This window comes from Pelobates fuscus, chromosome 1, assembly GCF_036172605.1.
Source record: "Pelobates fuscus isolate aPelFus1 chromosome 1, aPelFus1.pri, whole genome shotgun sequence".
NCBI classification, from domain to species: domain Eukaryota; kingdom Metazoa; phylum Chordata; class Amphibia; order Anura; family Pelobatidae; genus Pelobates; species Pelobates fuscus.
The window spans coordinates 148952054-148964077 of record NC_086317.1 but is presented as its reverse complement, the minus strand read 5'-3'; the positions used below and the strand labels follow the sequence as shown (position 1 = coordinate 148964077).

At 40.8% G+C, this 12024-nt stretch overlaps 1 protein-coding gene across 1 annotated transcript in view; it reads left to right on the top strand.

Annotated features, from left to right (window-relative positions):
* Nucleotides 1–394: 394 nt before the first annotated feature.
* TRAF3IP3 (TRAF3 interacting protein 3) overlaps nucleotides 395–12024 on the top strand; it is a 68113-nt gene continuing 56483 nt past the window's right edge. Inside the window, exon 1 of the mRNA XM_063450880.1 lies at nucleotides 395–518. The gene's annotated coding sequence lies outside the window, so the exon portion shown is untranslated. The remainder of the gene's footprint in view (nucleotides 519–12024) is intronic.

The following is a 12024-nucleotide window of genomic DNA, read 5'->3' as shown; positions in this document are numbered from 1 at the left end:
CATAAGAAATTCCTATGATAAAAGAAATGCAAGGTTATTCCCCTTGATTTTCTCACCCTAGCAAAAAAGTAGTTTGTGAATTAAAATTAAGAAGTTTAAATACATTTTCTTTCATGTATTAATTGCAAACTTGATTATATGTCTGCAAAAAGTATACAGAGAGTTCATTATGTAGGAGACTTTATTAATCATGACTGTAGCTACTACTATTAAATATCACTGTAGCTCTAGATTTAATGTTTATTTTGCATTTTAATGTGTGTTGGCAGCCAAAGAGTTAAGTCAACCAGAAGTTGCCTGTGTCACCATAGCAAGAGAGAAGAGGCGGAAAAATGACTGATGTTGTGGCTTTCTTAATTTCCTGTTTCGGAGGGTGAAAAAAAAACACACACTACATACTGACAAGGGATAATAGAGTTAAAACATCTTGAATGACATCTCCTCTTGACCCCATTCAAAGACAGACGATCCTTCTACATAGGCCTTGGATTCACTTGGTTTGTGAGCCAACTGCACAGGTAACAAATAATACATTTGAAGATCATTGTAGTATAGATTGTGTAACCGTGGATTACATGGGGTTTGACGCAAGGTGGAAACATTTCTGCTCTCAAGCAGATCCTCGTTATACCTCAGTCAATATTAACCTTTCTGCCCTATATATTTAACTACCTTTCCTCAATCAGCGATGTGTAGTTGTGCATGGGTTTTCTATAGTATTAATAACTAGTATGAGTTCTGTATTTTAGTTTTTTTGTGCAATGAATGAGTGGAGCAAAAAAACTATTGAATGCTAATCTAACATGGAGATAAATTGCCTTTATGCCATGTGTTGAGGCGGGAGAATGAGAAGCACCAAACTGTGCAGATAAATGTAACATGATAAAAAATAATATATGAATGATACCATATTGCTGTGCCTAGCTTTATATATATAGAGCGCAAGGCACAGCAATATGCTATATATATATGTCTGTAAAGGCTGAGCAAGTTTGAGTTTATTTTATGACTCATTATATGTATAAACATACACATACATACATACATACCCCCTTAAGTACACATGACGGAAATATTCCGTCATGATTCCCTTTTATTCCAGAAGTTGTGTCCTTAAGGGGTTAAATACATAAGGAACGCTTTGAAGTAATTCACAGAATATCTCCCCAATTCAAGGAAAGCTGTCTGTCTTGCTCCTCTCATTAATGGAAACTTCATTTATTATATGATACAGATGTGTTAGAACTGATAAAGACGGTGCTACATGGCATACCTCATAAGTGTCCCTATTTAGGTGGGACAGTCCCTATTTTGGGCTCAAATCCCTCTTTTCTATCCTTATGTCACTCTTTTCTATAAGCTCCATATTGTTGGTGTGTCTGAGTCGACAACAGAGCTTCACAGTCAAAATACTTCCAGTAACGTGTCTTTAAAGTACAATAAATTTGTTTAGAAATTAGTCTGTGTAAGCTTTTTACACTACAGTTGCATTAATTGTTATTGTAAAGTTGCCTACATTACGCAGAACAACCCAATCAGCCCATGCTACACACCCCTAAAATGAAACTGTCCCACTTTGTTTATTTGAAGTGTTGGGAGGTATGCTATGGGCCAATCGAATTCTGCTATGCTAGGTGGTAAAGTTCTGCTACTCCTCTATACTGACCTTTATATTGCACTCACTCCTAGGATCACTGCTTATAGTAAGAAGATCTAAACACTTAAATTCTCAAGGACAAATTACAAACATCTTAAAAGGAAAGGAGCTTTGTAAAAATAGCTTTTGCAGATTTTAAGGAAGCAAAAATAAAACAAACAAAAAAGAATATATATTTATTATTAGTGGCTCTGTAATTCCTTAATGAAAAGTGACATTGTATGCGGTTACAACAGTCTGGTCCTTAAAGTCATTGCGGCAAAGTGGATTGTGAACTTATTGCAGCTGTATTGCCATTAAATGACTGAGACTATCAGTTCTAGAACAGGATCATTAAAATGTTAAAGTGTTAGGGATACATACCTTTATTTTCCCTTTCTCTAGTTATAGAGCCAAACCCCTTTTAAAAATAAAAATAATAAAAAATTTAGCTTTATCTAACGCTTTTGACGCAGCTTATCTCTCCTTATCCTGCAACATCACGGAGGAGGCATGGTGTCCTCCACGATGGTCCGTTCCAATGTAATGTTCCACTTAGAGGAGCATTGGTGACCTGATGAGCATTTGCAGAGAGTGAATCCAATCTTCCCCTTAGAAAAGCATTGCATCAATTGGTCAGTTAACCTGCCTCTTGTGGCTGCCATACCAATAGAGGCACTTCCATGAAATTGTTGAGTAAAACTCTGCTATTTTAATCAGAGGGCCTCAGAGAGAACATCTGATTGGTGCATCATGGCAATTTGCTACCTATGCGCATTAGCTTCCCAGTGAGAAAGCATTGGATTTGCTGAGATCATTAACATTGATAATCTCATCCAAAGAGGCAGAGCTTCATTGAGGAGACTGGAGCTGCCAGGGAGAAAAGTAAAATTCACCTTTTAACCCTGATAGCGCTGACCCGGTCATCTAATCAGTGAGCAGGGCACTATAGCGTTAGGAATACATATTTGTATTCCTAATGGTATAGTGTTTCTTTAAAGGAATCAATGCATCTCTATGATGTATTCAGTGTCTGCATGCAGAGGGTGGGGACACTGAATGGCAGTGCTGCACGGCCCCAGGGAGCACCGCTAGCAGCCATCTGAGGAGTTGCTAGTGGAGGTATCCCTAGGCTGTAATGTAAACACTGCAATTTGTCTGGAAAGACAGTGTTTACTACCATAAGCTCGAAGGGGATGATTATACTCACCAGAACAAATAAAGTTATGTTTCCAGCACAAATTGAAAACTGAAATGCTAAATTTAGACACAAAGTTATGTTTTAAAACAAACAAACAAACTTCCCAATCATCACAGCTTGGCTGTTCTTAAATGTTGAAGTTCAGTTTTAATTCACTGCAGTTTATGGTTTAGTGCCAAAAGGTAGAAACTACAGCTTTGATGCGTTGTCATTCTAAAGGCTCACTCCATGGGGCCCGGGCGCCCTGCTGACCTCTGCACCTGTCGAAGGTGGGGGTGCTGAGAGGAGCCCTCTCACAGGGGGCCCAGAATCAGCTCTTACCCAGTGAGGTAGAGTAGGCACCAGGTGAGGAAAAGCCACCTAAATGATAGTTGTAACACTATAGGTTCAGGAATACATGTTTGTGTTTCTGACCCTATAGTGTTCCTTTCATAGAAGAGCTGCAGGAACAGTTATAGAGGGTATAAAAAAAATGTCTGTGTGTCTGTGTTTGAGGTTGGACAGGAAGTGGAAGAGATCATTTCCCATGTGCCCACTAACAGCCTCTCACTCAGGAAGTGTCTTGCAGGAGGAGCACACAGTCCTTATGCTTTGCTTGCACTCATTGTAGGGTGAGTAATTTGCAAATAATCCTTCAAACTCCACATGCCTTAACCCTAAACACCCATTTTCCCCTAAATTCAGCCCTAAAGTTACACTAAGCAACTCAATACTAAATCTAACCCCACTCTAATACTAAACCCAATAATTCTAAACACGGCTATACTGTAACTCTCTCAAGCACTCTAAATGCCCTTTGAAATCCAACTCTGATGTTTACCCCCCTGTAGACACCTTTATGACTTGTAGCTCTATCTTTTACCCTGCATGTCAAATATATGCATTTGTAAGTTTTAATATATTGTTTTTTAGACAAGGTATTGCCAGCAATGTACAATAAATAAATTTATTAAAGGAACACTATAGGGTACGTAATACAAAGTATTCCTAACCCTATAGTTTTTGTCTACCTCTTTCAGTGTCTCCACCCTCCCCGTGTGAGGGTTTGAAAGCTGAGATTTTCTTACCTTTCAGCCTTTGCCAAAAACATTTACTCATTGCCAACTTAGGTTATATTCCCTTTTCTTCCTGTTGAAATAGTACTCATAAAAGTACATTCTTCAAGGCTATTGCATACTTTACATACAAAAAATATTTGCATAAAGAAGAGTTAAAGGGACACTCCAGGTACGCAGACCACTTCAGCTAATTGAGGTGGTCTGGGTGGAGTGCCCCTATTGCACTTAGTGCTGCAATGTAAAACATTGCAGTTCCAGAGAACTGCAATGTTTACATTGCAGCTCTAAGTCTGCCCCCAGTGGCTGTCTGCCAGAGGGGGCGCTTCCGGATTTGTAACGGACTTTTGGTCCGTTATCTGACACTGGACGTCTTCACGGACCTCCAGCGTCAGATTTTCCCCATATGAAATTTAAAGCACAGAAAACAGGTTTGTTTTCCTGGCACTGGAGAGTCCCTTTAACCCCTTAAGGACCAAACTTCTGGAATAAAAGGGAATCATGACATGTCACACATGTCATGTGTCCTTAAGGGGTTAAAGGACCACTATAACCACCCAGACAACTTCATCTCAGTGAAATGTTCTGGGTGCGGTGGCCCTGGCGTTTTTCCTCCACAATGTAAACGATTGCCGTTTTGAAGAAAAGATGCTTAATCTCCAAAAACAATGCTTTCATTGTGGGGTTAAAGGAAAAACCGAGTCTGACTTGGTTTTTGACTAATAGAAACTTTTGATTGACACATTGTGATGATTGCAAAGGATGTGCATTAAAGGGGCACTATAGGCACCCAGGTCACCCAGCTCATTGAAGTGGTCTGGGTGCACTGTCCCAGATCCCTTAACCCTGAGCATGTAATTATTGCAGTTTTTAAGAAACCGAAATAATTACATGCTAAGGTTAACTCCACCTCTGGTGGCTGTCCACCAGACAGCCGCTAGAGGGACTTCCAGGCTGTTAGGCAACTTTTGGTTGCCTGACTGATGCTGGAGGTCCTCATGCTATGCTTCCAGCGTCACCCGAATCCCCATAGGAAAGCATTGAATAATGTTTTCCTATGGGGAGGTCCTAATGCGATCACGGCCACTGAGAGAAGCCGGACCCAAGCCATCGCTAAAGGACATTGGAGCTGGATCCAGGTAAGTGACAGAAGTTTTTTTTTAACCCCTTCTGCACCATAGGAGGGGCTTGATGGAGGTGGAAGCTATAGTGCCAAGAAAGAGAGTTTGTTTTCCTGGCACTATAATTTCCCATTAAGTACACAATGCTTCTCAATGAGAAGCATTTGGTTGGACAAAATGGTAATCGAGCCATGGTCATGACCTTAACGTAGGTGTTCTGGGCTGCGCAGAAAAGGCTGTCTTGGCGCTGGGTTGCTTTCAAGTAACAGGTTAATGTAAATCCTTTTTTGTAGTGAAAAATTTGGGATCAAAGAAAATTAAAAATTGCTGTAATGTCTGAAACAAGGCCATCACTCTTAAAGCGAACCTGTCATGCACAAAACTTGCGAGGAAAGGTTCTTGTAGATTACGAAAAATATATTCATACTTACTATAACATTTTCCTGATTAGATCCATAGGAGCATTCATGTTTAGCTATTAACATTAGTAAATTAGGTATATACTTATGAGAGAAAGCATCATAAGAAAACAATAATGCGTGATGAAGGTATTCGTTTAACACCATGCTGCACCCAACAAAAGCTCTCAACTAGCAAATTAGCTGCTGCCATCCAGTAAGAGAAGAACTGTAGTGGAATTGACTGTAGTCCCAACTATCACTGGACTTTCTTGAATCTCATAGGCAAGAGAGATGGCAGCACATATATGGCCATATACCAGACTGCTCAACTGTCCTGCTTTTGGCAGAACAGTCCCTATTTTGGGGTCTTGTTTCACCATCCCAATTTAGTTTCTTGTCATTGGGCAGCACAGCGTGAGCACATCATTAAATGCACTCATGCTGTGTGGCAGGCAGTAGTACCATGCAGCAAGTTTTTCAGCAATTTTGTCCGCATAAACATGTATGTAAGGGGCCACCTGTCCCAATTCCATGCTTCTCAATGCTGGGAGGTATGATATACTGAGGAAAAGGAAGGTGGAACAGCTTATATCCATTACGAAGAATTGCATTTTTTAAAAGTTGTTGATAATGTTGAAATACCAAATATGGCCTACATGGGTGTAAGACCAAATTTAAGGCATAGAATTGTTTTACTAAACCACAATCTAATTTATTGAACAAAGATTAAAAATTAGGACTTTGCCAAAGGGATTGTAATAAATCAGCTTCTGAATGGCCACCTTCATGGCAAGAGCTACCGGTATTACAAATCCAAGCTCTGAGTAGTACCGGTAATTTATAAAACCTCTTGCAGTGAGGTGAGAAGGGGAAATCCAACATGATGAGAGGGTAGCCAAGATTAAATTAGCTGGAGAGAGATCCGGAAAAGTCACCAAGCACTTAGTATAAGAGTCCCAATAAACAGGAGGAAAAAAATTGTAAAGTGAGGCTGTAAAATATGACATCGCAGAACCCATTAAAGTCCTGGTATCCGGTTTATTGGTGTAATTGTGTGTGGTAAGAATAGCCAAGACTCTCTTGATGTAGAAAGTCAGTTAGGGAGCAAAAGGGAGATAATTGATTTGAAAATTACGAAAATATTAAAAGACGGACCTTTTTTTTGAAAGGTCATGTGGTATTTACTTAATAAGATGGCCCGCTTTGGAGGCACTACATGGCAATTCTGTACTGCACAAATACACACACACACAGAAATTAACATCCAAGGAGATGGGGTTCCAGTATATATAGATTTCCTCCAAAGCTGAATCTATTTGTTTCAGTGTATTCCAAAAGAGCTTTTGATAAAGAGCGAGCTGCTAATGTTTAAAGCTGCTAGTGGCCATACTTTTTATGCTGCCTTCATAATCATTTTGTGCTTTGGCTTTTTAAATGATTCCAATAAACTAGATGTTATACTGAAGAACGTCACAATGTTGGCTTGATGATTGCCTTCAACGATTCTGTTAGTAAATACAGAAAAGCTTATACACATACTTGGACACACACATGCATATCGCCAAATATTGACATGTATGCAATCAGAACGGGTGGGTAGTCCTTCTAGTGATGTCACCAGTGACACAACTTGTGTCAGATGAAATTGGGACGGTTAAGAGCCCTGTTCATGCACACACAGACACACATACACAGATAGTTTTATTTATGAACAGACATTCAGCTAATGGCAGCTGTGCAATTGCATATAAACATAGGTAGGAAATGGTCAGATAAAGGTATAAATCCCATTTGGCCCTATTTAGGAGGGATTGTCCGTATTTGATCTCAAATCCCTGTGTCCCTCTTTTCTATGCTAATGTCCCTTTTTTCTACGAGCTCAATATTGTGTGTTTGAGTGTGTAAACACTAACATATCTTTCAAATTATGATAAATTTGTTTAGAAAACAGTCTGTGTAAATAAGATACATTGTACTTTAAACAACATTTAGTTGCTTACAATTTTATTATGCCGCCTATATTTTTTCAGAACAGCCCAACCCCTAGCTGCACCCCCCAGTTATACCCCTAAAATTACAATGTCCCGGTTTGTCCATTTAAAATGTTGGGGGTATGTCAGAGGCTTATAGCCTATGTATATATGCAAGTACGGTATTTGTACATGCAAAGGAAGTGTTATGGTACTTTTTGAAAGTAAACCAAAATGTTCAAATGTCTATCTGTTCCTGTCCAAATCAATAAAATTAAATTGCGTATATACGCTGAAGTAATTAAGTCTGACACACAAGGTTCAGGTTAAAATAACTTCGAGAAAGTTTATTGGCAAGTGAAGAAAAAGCGGGCGCGCAGGCCCTTTTCAGAGGCATTTTGCGTCATCATTGATTATTAGAATATCAGCAAATAAACACCATCAATTGGATTAATTGTTAAGTGTCGGTGTTAGTGTCTTACCTATTGGTTCAAAAATAAGAAAGGTTAGTCCCGTGCCCACCCATCAGAGGTGGGATTATTCTGGACACGGGTGGGGATAAGGGGGTCCTAAGCGTCATTTTACACGGTCAATGATATCAGGCTTCATGTCCAGGTGCAAGGTCTCTTATGAATAGAACATTTCATTACTACTGTGTTCTGTGGCCTTCAAACTATACTATCTTACAAGTTCTAAGGAGTAGCCAGCAAGTCTTAAGGAGTAACCAGCACCTCCTGGTATTTGTCCTTGCAGGAAAACACAGTCTTTGTCTACTGTACTAATTGGGTTGAGAAGTTCAGTCACGTAATGTAGTTTTAAAATGAACAAGTTAAGTCATGAGGACAAAATGGAGGATTGAAGAAGTCAGGTTAGGGGGACAAAATGGAGGAGGAAGTCACAGTATAAGGTTAAAATGGAGTTAGTACAATAATTCAATACAAGTACAATAGTAATTTTTAATAATTCCACATCAGTCCCCCCTATGAAATGTTAGATTCTAAGAGATAAAACTTTATTATGTTAGTATCAGAAGACGTGTTAACCCAAAGGCACAGAAACCCCGTGGCCGCTAGCTAGGTGTTAATGCAAAGTGCAAGTCTGTCCCTAGAGCTGACCCTAATAGGCTAACTCATCCATCAGTATGGCTCTCGAACACTTCACACCCATGGGTATCCCATGGCAGCTAACCCACCACTTCTCCGCACGGGGTCTTTACCATTCACTGACAGATGCTGTCCCTAAGCTAGTCCCTTCCTAGAATTCCTGCACTTTATCAACGAAAGGGAATGTTTGCAGCGGCAGACAGGGTGAATTGATGTCTTGGGATTCTTGGTCAACAGTCTTCGTGAGGGATTTTCTCAGACATGGGAGGATACAACAAAAGAGAAGAGCAAAGATAAAAAGAAAAATTAGTATAGCCATACCAATCTGCATTAAAGCCTTTTGCCATCCTGTCATCCAACCAAACCATCTTTCCCAGGGATCTTTTATCCCAGAATTCCTTTTTAACTCTTCAGACAGGTCATTTAATTTTTCTATGGCTAATGTAACTTTACCATTAGGGCCTGTGTTTTCTGGGATATATGTACAACATGTCATGGTGTCGGGCAAAATTTTACAAACCCCTCCTTTTTCGGCTAAGATCATATCTAGGGCCATTCTATTCTGGAAAGCCATTTGGGATGTGGCCTGCAACTGTTCGGCCAACCCCTGGAGGGCGTCTCTGGTGTAATTAACAAAACGCTGTTGATTATAATAAATGTAATTTATCCAATTTAAATTCTTGTTTGCGGTAACTATGGTAAAAATTGATTCAAATCCTGCGGCAACTTCATCCCTTGCTTTAAACTCATTGGGCACCCCCCTAGGCACTCCAATGGCATCAATATACACATGAGGATCAAAACTTCCTTTCACTGGGGCGTCACGCTTAACCTTAGTGTGTTTGGACCCATGGGTGACGAGGTGTGTGTCAGAGATGATATGTATAGGCATAATAGCTTTAGCCAAAGTACACTCCCCCCACCACTGTTTGTCCATTCTGGATCTTAGCTGTAAATCCCCACACAACCAGTAAATATCCCCTAATGACCTGGTGTGAAACTGCAACAAGTCCATAGAGACATTTCTGTAGGTAGCACAATACCCCTTGGAAAAGTTACCCAAGAATTTACCTATTCCATCGTAATTAGCATAACAAGTGTAATTACCTTTATACACGGTAATACCATCTGGGGGTTTGACATCCTGGGTTAGGAGAGGATACTCCTTTGTCCATGCAATACATATGGACCTGTTAAAATTATAGTGATAGGCAAAAAGGCTTAAAACACATTCTTCTATATCTACTGGTAGGATTAAAGGCACGGTACCCAGGTGAGGCCGGGCACCGCCACACACATAACATGCAGTTCTATTATGCTTATTAGCATTATATTTCATCCATTCTAACCATAAATTTACATCATTAAAACCTGTTTCAGCGGCCATGGTATCTTCAAAAGTGGGGTTAGCAATGGCCATCATGTCTTGAAAGGTCTGGATATGAGGTTTTAATGGGTTAGGGACCATATGGGTGGCCCCTTGCCACTCAGAAGAGTTGCACATATCTTTGAGGTAGAAATGCCCTAACTTTTTATAGGAACCTTTTTTCCAATACATTCCCATCACATACTGGTCTGCATCTGTTGGGCTTGGATGCTCAATGTTAAGAATTAATTTCATTGGTGTACTCCCCCCAGGCTTTCTCAAAGTCATCCTCTGGAGGAGGGATCTACCATGATCATCTACTTTAGATACGGCACTTTTTGGTTTGTAACCCCAGGCAGGCCCGGCATTCCATCCCGCCGCCCCCCAATGGTCACAATTGTGCCCCCATTGCTTGTCAACTACACAAACATATGGGTCTTTCGAATGAGGGATATCTCTATAGATGCTCTGGATTTGTGGTGTGGGAAATGGGCATTCTACAATATCACAGTAGTCAAAGGTATAAGTAGCCACCTGGGTGCACGATGAATTATACCAGAAAGTGTACCCACTAGTGTCTTTGGTAATGGCTACTTGCTGGGCCTTCATAAGGCTAATTAGGGAGAAGATGTACCAGAGATACATGTTTGTGCGATATTCGCTTCCTCTGGAGCGGGAGATTTCTTGCAGTGGGAAGCGTGGATCCAATTTGGCCTACCGGCCAATTTGACGGAGGTTGCGGTAATCAGGAGAACTTGGAATGGACCGTCAAATCTTGGTTCTAGGGTATTTTTCCGCACAAACTTCTTGACCAGGACCCAATCTCCGGGAAGTAGGTTATGAGAACCTGTATCCAATTCGGGATCTGGAATTGAAGAGAAAACTTGGGCATGTATTTTGTTTAGGACACTTGCAAGTTCAGTTACATAGTCTACTAAAACATCTGATTGGAGTTGCAACTGCTGCGGATAATAACAACCTAGCCTGGGTGCTGTCCCAAATAGAACCTCATATGGGGACAGTGAATGCTTCCCTCTAGGTGTGTGCCTAACACTAAATAAAGCTATTGGTAGGCTTTCTGGCCAGGGCATCTTTGTTTCTTGTGACATTTTTAACATTCTGGTTTTTAGAGTGCCATTCATGCGCTCCACTTTACCACTACTTTGTGGGTGGTAAGGGGTATGGAAGGCTAGAGTCACCCCTAGGGCAGTCCAAATTTCTTTAGTCACAGTTGCTGTAAAGGCTGGACCTTGATCACTCTCAATGACTTCTGGGAGTCCGAATCTACATACAATATCTGTAAGTAGGCGTCTTGCGGTTGTTTTTGCAGTGATATTGGCCACTGGGTAGGCTTCTGGCCAGCCTGAGAACATGTCCACTATTACTAGTGCATATTCATGGGGCCCACTCTTGGGCATTTGGATGTGGTCAATTTGAATCCGCTGGAAGGGGTACATGGGCTTTGCCAGGTGTTTCGCAGGTACTTTAACTGGTCTTCCTGGATTGCATTTTGCACAAATGACACAGGCCTTGCAGAAGCTATTGATCAATGTTGTGATTCCAGGTGCTTCATAATACTTCTGTATAAGGGCGGCCATCAATTCTTTTGACAGGTGTGCAGGCCCATGTGCCCATTGGACAACTGCTGGATACAAATTTCTGGGAAGACAAAATTTAAAGTTGTTGTAATATATTCCGTCCTTTTGGACAGCTCCTTTCTTTTTCCATTTCTGGATTTCTTCAGGAGTGACTGCAGCTTGCTGTTCTTGTAAAATTCGCAAATCAGTAGGAAGAGTTTGCAGAGCAAAAATAGGGACTTCTTCTTCTTCTTGTCCGGACACTTCTTCATCCACTTCCTGCAGATCCCTGGCCGCTAACTTAGCAGCCTGATCAGCCAAATGGTTGCCCTTTGCTTCATCTGTATCCAATTTCCCATGGGCCTTGACTTTCAAAACGGCCACTTCTTCGGGAAGTAGGAGGGCATCCATTAGCTCCTTGATTGCAGTGCTGTGTTTGACTGGTGTACCGGCGGTGGTAAGAAATCCTCGTGTCTTCCAAATTAGGCCGAAGTCATGTGCCACACCCAGAGCATATCTTGAATCTGTATAGATGTTGGCACGTTTTCCTTTGGAAATTTTGCATGCTGAAGTCAGAGCCTGTAATTCAGCTTC